Raw genomic sequence first — 15,740 nt, 5'->3', positions numbered from 1 at the left:
CACGTCTGATCCTACATATGAACAGCTGAACAGCTGAACAACAATATTTATCATTGTATTGAAACAAACCCATCAAATTTACAATACTATCCGGAACAATGGTGGATGTTTTTTTCCCCAATTTCTAAAATATCGATTTATGGAATATATCTTAAATATATTTTAGTTATTATTTGTCATTAAGGTCAGTACTACCAATTAATAAATAAAAAAAATTGGAAAATTTTGTATTGTTGTATTTGTTTTCAGATACTTTTTCACTTTTTCTCTCTGTCTCTCTATCACTCGCTGTAAATCTCTCTTTTCCTTAATTTTTCAGAAGTTTAAATTCTATCACCTGTTCGGGGCTGCATCTCAATTTTATTTTATTTATTCAAGAAAATTTAAATAGATGTTTTATTTTTTATGAGATTTTGAAGGTGGGGGGAAATGCTCGTTAACAAATGAAAATTGGAACAGGACACAAAAGGCAATGGAAAAAAGTTGTTTAATCAATTTTCTTTATCGAGTTCTATGTCAATTTTTGACGTTTGCTTATCATGTCATTTCAGTTAAAAATAATTTATAAGACAATTTAGACGAAATTGCCGGAATTTTTTATTTTGAAAAGCATTATTTAGGTAATTTAAACAAATACTCTCCTTCAAAAACGTAGTAAATTGTTGAGATTTTAAGTAAAAACTTGACATTAAAAAAGCTTTAAGAAATAAGTATTTTTTTAAATCTATGAGTTTAAAAAAAATTACATTATTATACAATTTAAAGTAAATAATTATAAATTAAAATCATTTAATGTTTAAATGAATATTTACTGTTAAAAGATTTGTTACGTAGTTTAATAACCGAAGAAGCCGTATAAGAATTTCTTTTTATATCATTCTAATTTATTTCTGTGGTGCGTTAAGGAAAATTTGGTAAGAGAAATGTTATCTGAAGCAATTATAAAATATTAAAAAGATGTATGGTTTTCAAATCGAAGTAATATTTCAGACAAAAAAAAAATACTACATATAAGCTTGAAAAAAGATTAACAAGTTAAAGTCACCGCGAAGAGGAGAAATCTAGAGTACTTTGGCTATTTTTAGAGTGGAGAAAATACGAAATAATGCTTACTACATTACAAAGCAAAGTGGAAGGTAAACGCAGCATAGGGAGTCGACGTTCATCCTGGCTTAAAAACTTGAGAGAGTGGTTAAACTGTACCACTAAGTCGCTGTTCAAGGCGACTGCAGACAAAATAAAAACCAACCAATTGCCAACCTTCGCCTTGAGGAAAATACAATGTTCATAAGTAACATACATATATTGTTATATTATATACCAGATATTAAATAATAAAATAATGAATTCCTGGCGCGATTATTTTCTAATTGATTTTCATTTCGATATTTTTTTTCATTCAATACGACGGAAATACCGATTATTTACGACTTTCCGGAGTGATTTCTAGATGGATTCGAATAGAATATATATTTCTTTATGTATGTATTATTTATCAAACACTTAATTACAAATAATAATAACAATAATGTTTCCTCACTGGGTTTTCCGGTGCCGAGGGCACATTTTACAATACCTATTTATAAAACTATATGAATTAAAATCGTTTATGACATTCAATAAAATACAACATAGCCGAATGATATGATCTATTTCAGATTAACCCACCCTCATTACATATTTAAGAATAGCTCTTTTATACTTAGATTTGTTATTTAATGACTTGATGGATAAAAGAAACAGATTGTGCAACTCTTTTGGTCAAAAGAACTTTGTTTAATGCATAAGTTATTTTGAAATCAGAAAATCATGCGTGTTAGGTTTTGTTTGATGTATTTCTGTGTTTCGGATTTTGTAGTTTAATGTTAACATGTATTGTTTATCTTCGGAAAAAATAAGATATTTTTGAAATAGGACATTGACATTAACGTGATACCAAATAAATATTTTTGTGTAAACTAAGCATAATTAAGTAACATAATGAAGAAAAAACTCTGTTTTACTTATTTTATTAAACTTAATGTACAGAAAAGAAATAAGTACATTGGCGGGCTTATTGCTAAAAAGCAATTTCTTCTAACCAACTAAAAACAGACTAGTGATATTGGTCGAAACGTTTGACAACATATATATATAAAGCTGTTTGCAATCAGATGGTAGAAAGTGCTTGGACATTAAAAAAAACGTAAATTACAAATTGATGATAACGAGGAAGGCAAAGGAAAAGGGGAGTTTAGGAAAGGAGGTAGAGGGAAAACTAGGGGAGGAGATTTGATGGACAGTTAGGAATTTAATGATAGATAATAATGTCTTAGACGTTTCTTAAAAGTTATTAGGGGAAAGTGCATTTTTCACACGGATTTTAATTCATTCCACCGTCTGGCCGCTTGGAGAGCACGAGACAAGAAATTACTGTTCAGTAAAACAGTAAAACTACTGTTCAAAAATGTTTTTGGTTCTCTTATCGAGTGTTGAAAAATTGGTGACTTTCACATTAAAGTGTTTTATGGATTCGGGAATCAGCCTACATTAACATAACGGGTTAAGTCACGCGATACAGTTAATTTTACTTTAAACTTAGTAATACAAGCTTCGAACATGTTCGAACGAAAGTACGTATATTTATAGACTACAGTGTCCCAACTCGAAATTTGAGCTTTATCAGCAAACTTAATTAAAACTCTGTGATTTTATTAGGTAGACTTTAGAATAATTTATGAAGTTAAGTCAGGACAACACATCGATGTACAATTTTAGGTACAGTACCAGCAGACTAATCCGAACGCTCCGTAATCCGAAACGCGCTGTAATCCGAAACGACATTTTTAGGAATGTGTAAATCCTTGTTTACAAATCTGGAGAACCACAGGAGTTATTTTAAAGGATCTCCGAGTATGTTAAATAATTCGGTTAGGATGTCGCATATATTTATAAAAAAAGGTCGCTTAATAAAAGCTTACTCAAATCAACCGTAGATACTGCTGCGAACTCACACATGAAGCGATGTGAGATTTATGGTATATTTAGTTTCAAAATTTTTAGAAGTATTCACTTAACCAGCCTGTGACAGGTCATAAACTATGTAAAAAGATTTCCATATTCTTCTTTATCGGTGTTGAGGTGCCAAAATGATTATGGGAACATTCACTTTTGTACTTACATAGATAGATTTTTTTTAAAACGTATTCGATTGCAACGTTCTGTTAAAATTTCAACTAAATCGGTGAATAATTTTAACAAACGACATTTGAAAAGTTTTCTTTTGGCGCTATTTCATTTTGATTCGTTTAATTCTGAATAACATTCTCAAACAACGAAAAGGTTCAAACTTATAAATGATGTCTGATGTCAAAAATACAATCCTAAATTCCATACATTGAATTGGTGGTAAATTTATTGAAATTTTACAATTAGCGTAACTCCATACAATTTAGAAGAACTCTAGAAATGCATGGCTGTAGCAACTTCTGCTCATCGTATTTGATTGTATGTTACTTCCCAGTCGACCCTTAATTTACATAAGAGTCCACGAACGAGCAGAGTATAAAGTTTTCAATCAGTACTCCCCTTATACAGTAGTTCCTAAACTATTTGTACCGTCAACTCTTAAATATTTTATTATTTATTGATTCGGCATTAACTTTGTGGAATGACATGATTATTTTATTAAAATTAAACACTTGAATAATCCACTTTATCGAGTTTTATTTTTATTTACGACTAGTTTTGAAAACGATAATTGTTTTCATCTTCTGGTACAAATTAAAACTAACGAATAAAAATATATTTAGGTGTATATATAGGTTAATAAATATAGGGAGGGGGGTTAAGGAACAACATTTTTTGTAAAAGGAAACATTGATAATAATATTAATTTAAATACTTTATTATTTTTGTGTATTTAATAACATAAATTTAAATACTGGAGTGAATAACTAACTTCAAAATATTCAAAATGATTGATTATTTCCATTAAAAACTTGTGCACGTATTTTAATACATTCGACATTATTACAAACATTATTCGTTTTCATACGTGTGTCAGAAGATATTTTTTAAAAATATTGGTATTTACTGAGAAAATTTTTAAATTAAAGATCTTACCACAAAGATACTGCCGAATTTATAACGTTGATAAAAGCAATGAGATGTTACCGTAATAAATATGATGACGCCCCGGTTTTTAAGTACCTTTCCTTTACGGTGTTAAAATAAAAACGTACGTCCCGGTGTTGGGTACTCACTACATAATAAAAAAAAATGCGATTTGAAATCGGAAAATACGGACATTCATAGCTAATCCCCTTGATAAATTATGAAGGAAGTAAAAAATTATAATAATTTAGATTAATAGGTATGCAAGAGTAAGATGCGAATATAGTGTCGCGGTTCCCGCACACTCTTCACGCGCTGTTTATACGCGAATTTGTTTCCGATATTGACAAAATACCTCCGATGTACCCGATAAATTCTGATTATTTTTAATGTTATTTTTTCAATCAATGTGTAAATATGTTACGGAGGAATACCTTAAATCTTAGCCTTGTATTTTTTTAATATTTATAGAGATACTTATATATGGTTATTAGAAGCAATGTGTACTAGGTACAAAACATAGGGAAGGGAGGGTTAACTTGCTCGAGTAAAATTTCAATCAGAAATAACATATCGCTTATGTTACTTGACTACTTGAAAAAGAATAAATAATAAGGACTTTCTTTACACCGGTTTTTAAAAAAAATCGGAAACAAAGTGCCGGGTTGTGGTCCCGTGGTTAGTGTCGCGGACTGAGACAGTTTCTCGGTTCAAACCCATTTATCCCTCATCTACTTAATTTAAATAACATGATCGCGTATCGTTTAGTCTAAACTAAACGATACGCAATCCTAGGATTTCCTTAAAGTCTAAACTTTAAGGAAATCCTCGCTGAGAAGAAGATTTCGTTCTTGACAACTTCATTTTCGAAATTTATAGACGAAGTTTCTTGAAATTAGAACCCTGGATTGAGAATCACTGTACTACCAACGTATTTCCGCATTCACGTCAAACTCTCTATCTCCCACTTCACTATATTGCTTCCCTTCGATATATGATTGTGAATATTGCAAATATTCATGTTAACGTTCAACATTTTCAGATTCATGACGTATTTTGAGTTTACCTGAAAACAAATACTCATCAAAGTGAAAGTGCACTGAAATCCCGCTCGATTTCAGCTTCATTAGTAAGGGATTATGTCAATTGGTTAGTGGAAGGGAATTGAATTGTACAAGTGATTTTACCGAGGAACTCGCTACGCTTTCCATTCCTATTATTATCCTAATTGGTTTGTTGAATTGCGAAAGGGACGCATACTGCATCAAATTCACAAGTACATTCAATCAACGATTGTTCAAAAGTATTAATCTTCTCCTTAAAAACATATATGGATTTATAGGCATTCGGTTTATAATGGGAATTATCAGGTAAAAATTTGAAGCAAAACCTTAAGTAATCCTTTACCCTTACCCGCACCCAATGGTGCATAGGGCACTACGTCGTATTGACGCAGCGTTATCTTTATCCATACTTATATGAAGGTGAGGTGATCACTCCTGCGCTTTAGTGACCAGTCCAGAGTAATATGAAATAAATATTAGAGTGTAAAATCACAAATATTTATTTTCACCCCCCCCCCCTTCTGGGAATCAAACCTGGGACGTTCAGCACCGTAGCTAAGCACGCTAATCATTACACCATGGAGGCGGACAACTGTAAAATGTATGTATAATCCAAAAATTGACGTTATTTAATGATTATGGTCTAGTCATGTATATCTCACTATTAATTGTAAGTTGTCATACTACTTACACATGAGAAAATTAAATTTGGTCAATTTTTTTACTTGTGATTTTTCCTATAACACTCTACCAGCGAAATATGTAACTGCATTGTACTATCAGTTAAGGCAAATTAAAAGAGCATCCGCAAAAATGTACCAGTTATTGCTTCCATTGATTAATAAATACGTTTAAAGTATCTGGACTCAATGAAGTTACTCAGTGATTAACAGTGATAGGTAAATTTAAAGGAGATTTAACTGCCAGCGGAATTAAACTATAGAATGAGGCTTAGTTTCAGATTTTTTTAATTAAGTGACATAACTACACTACCTAACTTTTTTCGAGAGGGTTGAATTTTGTACACGTAGTTTTTAGGAAGTTACGAGAAAAAATATAAATGAAGTATTGATAAAGATTTCAAGAATAAATCAATTAGCTCATTTCGTTTACCGAGTGTATCTATGCTGCTGCGTGTTTATTTGCATGAAATATCCTTCTTTTTCAAGTTTAAAACTGTTAGTTGAAGTTTAGAAAGAAAATCGTTGTTAATATTTCGAAAATTTTAAACCAATTTTCACTGGTAAGAGCAACCAGTTGGCATTATATGTAGTATTGAAAGCTTCCGGCTACAGTCTTCTATTCGTTGCAAAAGCTCTCAGCTTCCTGTTGAGACTTGCAAAACAAACTTTGAAAAAGTAAATAGGGAGGAAATACTTTGTCCAGAATTTCAATTATTGAATTAACATTTAATAGCTTTAAATATTATTATCACTGTCAATCTTGATTGAATTAGACTTATGACCAAAAACGAGTTTCTAGAACATTGAACAATTTTTTATATAACAATCGATATATCGACTCTGGTACGTATAAACTTAGCTAAATGTGCTGTCGTCGATAAACCGACGATGTTGCCTGTGTACTTTAATGGTCGAGATGGGATGGTATGTCGCAACGTGCACATTTCTGATGTTCCGATACGTCAATAATATTTTCAAGTAAACAAATTGAAAAAAAAAATTGTGAAAAATAGAAATACTATATTTGTGAAAAACCTATTATTTTGCCCCTATAATGTTCACTAAATTTCAAATATCCTGTTTTTTGCAAAAAAAGTTTTAAGCAGTTTTAAGCAAACATAAGAAGAAGAAAAACTTAACTAAGTCGAATACAAATCCTATATTTCGTATATTAAAAGTATTGATAACTTTGTGGTATGGTAATAAAACACTCTCCTTATCTCTTTATCTCCTTGTAATCCTTATTTTTATACAAATGTCAAATCGTAATAATTTTATTTTAATGACCTGACGATGGAATGATTTTTCGAAACCGGTAGTCACGAATGAGTGTTTTTAAAAGTAGTATTACACAAAGTAAACAATGGATGATAAGGAGTGTTTTTTTTATACAAATTCCTTTTATTTATTGTTTCGGCATTTACTTTGTGGTAAGACATGTTGAAATTATTAAAGTAAACACTTGTTTTTTTACCACTTGAATTTATTTAAGACAACTAGTTTCGGAAGCTAAGCTTCCATCTTTGGGACCTAAAATCGTATTTTCTTTAATAATTTCAATTCTCTTTCATTGTTTTCCATTTTAAAACATATCAGAAATCGCAATTGTGTGCCTCTATAGAAACTATAGAGAAATGCTTAATGTTTATACGTATAAATAAAACGCTCGTTGTAAATAGGTTTACCAAAAATAAAAATTTCAAATGTGTAATACTGAATAAATTATCAAATAAAATTTGGTTATCAAATATCAACTGAAGACAAGAGTATTGAAGGATAAGACCTGAATAATTAATCGCTTAATTATGACTTTTATATTCATCAGTAACAAATACATAGGTAGGTAGTTTAATTATTTATAATACGAATATGGATATAATTGCCCGTTATTTTTTTATTAAGACTGACAGGATATTTAATATGGGTTTAAACCGAGTACATTTATTTGTTTAAGTAATAAGAAATGAGACGTTTTTGTGCGTCTTTTTTCTCTGCGAAGAGGTGATAAAACACTCTTCAGCGAAATCCATAATCGAAGTCACCGATATTGATGTTATTTAATTGATTTTGATTAGTTTATTGTGTATAGATGGTGTTTTAACAATAAACCTTACATTTTCAAAAAGCTATATGACTTTATTTAAATATTAATATTTTACCATACATATAATTACAAATAACCATAATGTGCCCTATACTGTATCTTATTTTCTATACCTCATTAACTTTTAGGTTAAAGTTCTTCCACTTTCGGCATTACATTTGACATGAGAGTATCATACAGACTCAAACGAGAATGAGCTCTATCTTTTCCTATTTGTACCTACCATTCTTTCATCCCATTTCCCTTAAAAAAGCAAAGTCCTTCACCTGGGACTCCTTCACTTAGCGCAGTACTTGTAATATTTTTTTTTAAATACAAAACAAATGAAAAAAAACCTCGCAAAGTACCAATTTCCATACTTTTTTTCCGTTTTAAACATATAAAACTCAATTACTAACTAAACCCTGCCACTCGTTAGTGTGACTCAGTCTAGCTAAATGGAGAATCTATATATTTGTATATTGAATAACACTAGGACATTTTATCAAAATTTTGAGTGTTTCCAAATACTTGTTCGCAAATCTGGATTATCTCCAATTATAGGAATTATTATCATATTATTTTTTGACATCTCAACATAGATGAAGAAGAATATGGAAGTCTGAGCATTTTTGAACATTGTCGTAAGCCCCGTAAATGCCCAGACTTCCATATTTTTATTCATCTTTGTTGCGATGTCAAAAAATAATAAAATATTTCAGATTTTGACGATAATTTACATTTTCATTATATACATTTTTTGTCTTTTGAAATTTAAACAAAGGTTATGCCGATAATATCATTGTGTGGCTTATCTTAATTTGTACAGTGAAGCCAAACTTTACCATTTTCCATCGTATCGGCTAAAATACCAATCTACCACTTGAAGTTACCACTTCATCCTTCGCATATCAGATTAAAGTAAATGACATAATGTCCGAAATATACCACACTAAATAATATTAATAATAATAAATTATAATATCAAACCTTTAACCTTTAACATTACAATATATAATTTAATTTGTAATCTAAGAATTAAGTATGTTTTTTAGCAACATTTCTATAAATTGTTTCAGTTATAAAATTTAAGTTTCAGGTATTAATATGGTGTGAAAAGCTCGCGAATGTAACATACCATATAATCTTCAAAATGTGTACGAATATGGTGAATTGCATATGATGAATGTGAAAGAGATGGAAGACATTACTCCAATTTAGAAAAGAAAAATGGAGAAGAAATGCGAACTTTCGAAGGGTAAAAACAGAAAAGCAGTATTGGCGAGAGCACCGGGTGCTGCATACCCGTACTTCCCGTACTCTACCATATACTATATATGAACTGCTAAACTAACTAACTTACCAGGGGTAGGCAGAGAGTATAAAACGCCACACTGATTTGTCATTGCAAACAACCTTCCACATTCATTCATCTCCTCATATACACCAATCAGTGACACTATAAATACTATCATTTATTAGTACTTCAATTGGTTATACTGATACGGACAATTTGTGATAACTAAAGTATAAGATTCGATATTTTTGAGAAATTGGGAAAAATGCAACATTTATTTTTCCGAATTTTGTTGTTGAATGGTTGAGCTTGTTAAAATAAATATAATATGTTATTTAAACTTATGTTACACAACGCGGATATTATTTTATTGCTTTCTATCGTTTTGTATACGTCACTGTCTTTTGTTTCACTCCCGATGCGTGAATTATGGCTCTCTTTCTCCTTCTCTCTACATATATCTTTCTTCTCTCTCTTGTAACGAATTGTGCCTGAGGAACATGAGTCGTCTTTGAAATTTCATTCTCAATTCTCATTCAATTATCGATTGTCGAATAGCCGCCTAAAAAGTTTCACGTGAAAAATACTTAATCCTTCATAATGTGTTAATTATTAAGTTAATTTGAGTTTAGGTTGATATTAAAAAATGTTTGTAAAAAAGAGTTGAAATAAAAATAATCTATTAGCTCTTTTATTCTTATCATACCGCTTCTGCAAAAATAGGCTATGGGAATCATGACGGTTATCTCCCTATATAATTAATTTAGGTATTATGTATACGGCTATATTAAATCACTCTTTGATTATATTAATGTACATACTCGAATATGGTTTTTGGGGTAAAATTCTTTTTCTTACGTAAGTACGGAATAATCTAACAAAATGTTTTAATATTAATCGCATTGTACATGCACATTTTTTTATAAATACTCGTTTATATCACCTATCCTTCGTGTGTTAACGATACACGTTTGTAAAGTGATCACTTAAACCAGCCTATGCCGTAAATGCCCAGACTTCCATTTTCTCCTTCGTCTATGTTAAGATTTAAAAATAATAAAAAAATAATATTATATTATCGACCTTAACCGACATAATTTCACCCCACCCATTTGGCAGCCGTGTTGTTGGTCCCGGGTTGAATTCCCAGGCGATCAATATAATCGTAAGTGATTGTTCACTGTAATTTATTTATTTTATTTATTTATTTGTTTATTTATTTATTTATTATTTATTTATTCAATATTTATTTAATTTTACCCTGGACTGGCACCTGAAGCGCGGGGCTGATCGCCTTCCCTTAACCCTTACCAAAATCGTAATAATCGTCGGTATGTATGATGAGGAGATGCATGAATGTGGAAGAGGCGAATAAGATTTGCAAAGACGGGGTAGTGTGGCTTTCTATTCTCTCTGCTAACTTTATTCTATTCTCTGTGATGGTTAGTTAGTTGGTTATTTAGATATTCTAGCGACAAATACCGAATCCGTTGGTTCTGGCGTCATGATTTATAAAAGAATCAGATACATTTTGCACAGTGTGTTAGAGATTTCTTCCATTGTGTATTTTTATTCTTATGGTGTTTTTTTTTTTATATGAAGTTAAACATCGATTTTATGAATTAAATAATATAACAAAGATACGCGATAAGCGAAACGCAAAAAATTACAATAAACCAATTTAATTTCCGCGAAAAGTAAGTCGTGTAAAACTTAGATGTTCTTTGCACGGTGTATTAGAAATTCCTTCCATTGTTTTTTTTTATTCTTATGATATTGTATTTTTTCATACGAAGTTAAACATCGATTTTAAGAATTGAATAATGAAACAAAGATACGTGATTAGCGAAACACGAAAAAAGTACAATAAACTAATTTAGTTTCCGCGAAAAGTAAGTGTGTAAAACTAAGACGTTCTTTTTGAATTTGTATCAGCGTTCATCAAAAATATGCAATAAATTGATACAAATATATGACATTAAGTGCAATAACTAAATAAATAAATAAAAAACGGTTATTACACACACCCCTACATTGTTTTTCCGTTAAACCGGATGTTCTCAATTAACGGCGCTTCTGCACTACACGGAATTTTACTGTCCGGCAGTCCGGTCACCATGATAAAACAGATGATTGGCTTAGATTGGCTTGTGCTTTTGTCAGTCTTTCTTCGGATCGGCGCGTGATCACGGGGCGCGTTAATCCGATCACGCTAAACTGTCGAAGTCGCTTTTTTTTTAAACTGGACTGCCGGATGGTAAAATTCCGTGTAGTGCACAAACACTCTAAGTAGGCACTTCATTTGACTTGGAATGTTGTGAGCAGCATTTACTTGTTAGTCGATTTTTTATAACTCTGCATATATTTATTTATTTATTTATTTTGATTTATTTTAAAACATATAACATACATAAGTCATATAAGTATACATATAATTTTTCCGATGAGTAATTTCAATTTCTCAGCTTGGGACATGGGATTAAGGTTAACAAGACTGGAACATAAATAATAAAGTAACATTTTTTTTTTAAATAACCAAAACTTATACTTATTCATGGCAAAATATAAAAACAATAAATAGGTTAGCAAAAAAATGTAAAATAGTAATTTAGTTAACTAAACTCTGACAGATATTTTCATCGCGCCAAATTTGAAGTTTAAAAAATCTTTGTTTTAACAATGTCACAGAGTGTTATAAATTAAGTAACACATTTTACTTTTGAAATCTTTAAGTTGAAAGGAGTAAGCGATATATTTAGCATTGAAAATAACGCTGCAAAACAGTAACTTAGCACCATTGATGTGTTAGAAGAGTCCTAACGCTGAAGATAGACACGATTTATCAAACTGGTAAAAAAAGTGTTTATTATAGTTAAAATTTTGTACAATTCACAAAGAATTTTTAATGTGTTTTTAAGTGTTTTTTTTAGAGTTATGAATAAAACTTTTTTTAAAGAGTTTTTTTCCTACTTAATTTCCCATAAACCTTAGCAATGATTTCTTTTAAATATCATCAAATCAGATCGTCTAGATCGTTTCTGGGTATTTCCCCTGATGACTTCGGTTACCACGGAACTTGTCCGTTGGTAAATTATCGCACTACGTGGTTAAATTTGTATAGCTTTTATGCATATAAATGGATATATTTGCACCAATGTTTGCATCATTTGTAAGAACAACGTCATAACTCAAAGATCGTGATTTTTCAGGAGACACGTTTAAAGCGCTGACTTTGAGAAATAGTTTTATATTTATTTGACAAAATGAAGTTCGTAACGTATGAATTACTCAAAACATCTAGTAAAAACAAAGGAGTCAGTAGAAATTTTTTGTATTTTTTTTAAACAAAGAAGTCAATAAATATTTCTTTTCAATGATTTAAATCGTTTATTTTAAATATAATTTCCCCAGATTTTTTGTCCCCCAGATAATTGTTTTTACCGATAAGAATTTTCAATTTAAAAAAATTATTACCAAAATGGAACTGCAATTTTATTGTCATATATTTTTTTAATACGTGGATATAATTAAAAAAATATATTACATAAATTGCATGATATATTTAGGTTCAGTGTATTATATATAATTACTATTTGGGTATTATATTATGTCGTTGATAATCATGAGATAGCAGTTATCTTAGGTTGACATTGATCTTTTGAAGCCTTTTCTCGTTCAAAATAACACATACACATAATGCCACACATTTGGTTCAAGTGACAGCTCCTGCTTAAGTATAATATTTACTCAAAAGTATTAATGCAAATGTAGAGTGTACACACATCGCACTATGGGACCGAACACAGAATACATGCTAAAGTGTTAAAAATGTCAAACATAGATATGAAATTAGAAGCGGAATTGTGTGATAATAGAGTCTTGTTTTGTACGGAATTCCTTCAAATATTTTACAATTAACTCTTCTTTATTCTTCTTCTTTTAATCTTTATCGGCACCCAACAGTGTTATCTTGATCGTTAGTTACATGAAGGCGTGATCACTTCTGCGCTTCAACTATTACACGTTGAGGTGGATAAAGTCCTCATACAAAACCACCGAATATTTCGACTTCTGACATCACTGCTTATAAATATTTGGATAAAGTAAGAACGAACCAATAGAATACTATACAGACTCGAAAGTTGACTTTTATTGTACTTTTTGCCTTGCCCGAAATTTCTTGATATTTTTCAATTTGTCTACTAATATACCTATAAAAGTTGGGTTTAATTTCATTCACGTAGACTCGTTTAAATATTTTTTTTAATGTATCATACAGTAGAATAATGATTTTTTATAATTTCGAGAATAATTTTTCAAACCTTTTTACGGAAAATAAGTTTTAAATAAAATATTTATTGTATTTTTCTTTTTATCTTTTAATAAACCTGTAAAAGTTGGGTCCAATTTCATTCAAAACCAAATATATCTTTTTGCATGTACTTTACCATTGTATAATGATGTTTTTATTAGAACATTAACAGTAATTTTTTTTTGTTTTTTTTTTAAAAGATTTATTTCTAGTATTTTAATGGAATTATAAAAAAATATGCAATCCGTAATACCTATTATTTACTGTCAAAAAATTATTTTTATGCAGTTTTGTGGATTTGGCCCCACTGTGCGTCGGCATTGGTATAAAGTGTATGTAATATGTACCATTCTCATTTTCAATGAGATCTCTTCACCTGTTCAAAATGCAGTGCATCTGACGAAAAATACTTGTTGCTTGATTTGCAATTATCTAAATCTGTCTACCAGTTAAAACAATTCTCACTTTCCACCCGCATTCCATTCATCATCACCATGTAATTTACATGTATTCACGAAAAAATCTAAAATTACTTAAACGTATAATATTTTTTGCAGTACTGTAAAATTTGTGAAAGTTTGAACTGGAGAATGAATGATGCACTGAGAACAGATAGTCATAATTTATTTTGGTAAATCGTTATTAATATTTTTCCATTAGTTGATCGATATCTGTAATTAAGAAAATCTAAAAGACCTACCTGTAGTTCTTCAGCAGGCTGGAAAGGGCGGCAGTTCATTGTAGAAGGAGTCTGAGAAATTACTGGTTAAAAGTTTGCGGAGTTTCCCACCTCGATCTTAAAACCATGGATTATTATTATCTTAAGCTATATTTTATCAATGCTAAATAATCGCTTGCTTCTGTTTTTGATTTTACATTAATCTTTAATTGAACCGATATTTTTATCATTTCGATACTCTACTGATTGCCATTCATTCTTTAACGAATAAAATACGTGAAATTGAAAGAAAGTTTAAGCCAAAAAAGTATTTTACATGAAAACTAAATTAATATATTTTATTTTTGAAATATCTTCTTAACCTTTTTTATAGATTTTGATGCAGAAAAATTTTCAGGTTTTGATCAAGAAAATGAAGTATTGCCCGAAATCAGCAAAGTACGAAGACCGGCGTAAATCACGAGCGACCGTCCGTACTGAGTGCCGACAACCGACTGATCAACCAAACAAACAGGCAGAAGTAACATCCCATAGGCGAATCTAGAACTACCCAAATTTTCCGAGAAAACTCTACTAAGATGAAAAAGGGAAATTGCAAGTCAACCACGCACGATTTGTTGAGTGTCGCTGTCTGATACTTTTTGAAGGGATCTTCGCTTTACCAGCACAATATCCGCGCAGTGTCAAGTAAGATACAACTAGCCAGGACGAAGAAAACTGGCGGACTTCGCACAGAAAAAAATATTTGATGTAGTGAATCAGTAGGAGAAACGAAATATGAATCTAGCTCTTTGGATCAAGTGCCTCCAACTTCCGGCATGATGTTTAGTATAAATCTACGAGATACAACTGGACGCGTGAGTAAGAAAAGCACTTTTCAGGTGATACGCTACGTAGTGGAGCGAGACAGATGTAGATTCCGTATTTTCGCGTCCAAAAACCATTTTAACACTCGAAATTTTGTTAATGTTATAATGATGCGGGGCTACGCGATTTTTTTTATTATCGTGTTTGGTCGATTGACATTATATTGTACGCCCGTATGTATTTAATATTAACAGTTGGCGTAGTGCTATACCAGTTGCCGGTTCTCTACAACAGATGATTTTCGAATAAATTCCAGAAAACAAGGTTTTGTTTGTAAAGAAATACAGTAACAATAACAACGGGTTTTTTACAGCCGCGTTTAACGTGTCTCATTTATAACAGCCTTTTCTAACTAAAAGACAATGGCACACTTAAAACCAAGAAGTACTTTTTGATTTTATAAAAATTATAAACTATTATATTAATACTGAAATGTATCGTAAAATTTTCTTTCATTAATATTGCATATAACACGCATGCACCGTGGTTTCCTCCCAGCAATGAGCAATGGTGAGAAGTTCCTGATTGGCCTACACTAGATTATCCCTCCAGTTCCCAACACAGATGCAAAGAAACATATTGAATTTTTTAAAAGAAATAAAAATCCACTAAATGATCTATAAAAACCTTGTACATAAGACGAAAGGTAAATAATAAATG

General features: G+C 30.7%; 1 protein-coding gene across 1 annotated transcript in view; it reads right to left on the bottom strand.

Annotated features, from left to right (window-relative positions):
* The window catches only part of LOC148302780 (uncharacterized), a gene marked incomplete at its 3' end in the record, with an annotated part of 144,353 nt that extends 129,666 nt beyond the window's left edge, over window positions 1–14,687 (bottom strand). Inside the window, exon 1 of the mRNA XM_088271028.1 lies at window positions 14,576–14,687. The remainder of the gene's footprint in view (window positions 1–14,575) is intronic.
* Between the last annotated feature and the right edge of the window lie 1,053 nt (window positions 14,688–15,740).

This window comes from Brachycentrus maculatus, unplaced genomic scaffold (genome assembly GCF_059751285.1).
Source record: "Brachycentrus maculatus isolate JH-2025_06_01 unplaced genomic scaffold, ASM5975128v1 h1tg000412l, whole genome shotgun sequence".
Lineage (NCBI taxonomy): Eukaryota > Metazoa > Arthropoda > Insecta > Trichoptera > Brachycentridae > Brachycentrus > Brachycentrus maculatus.
This window is presented reverse-complemented; position numbering and strand designations above follow the sequence as displayed.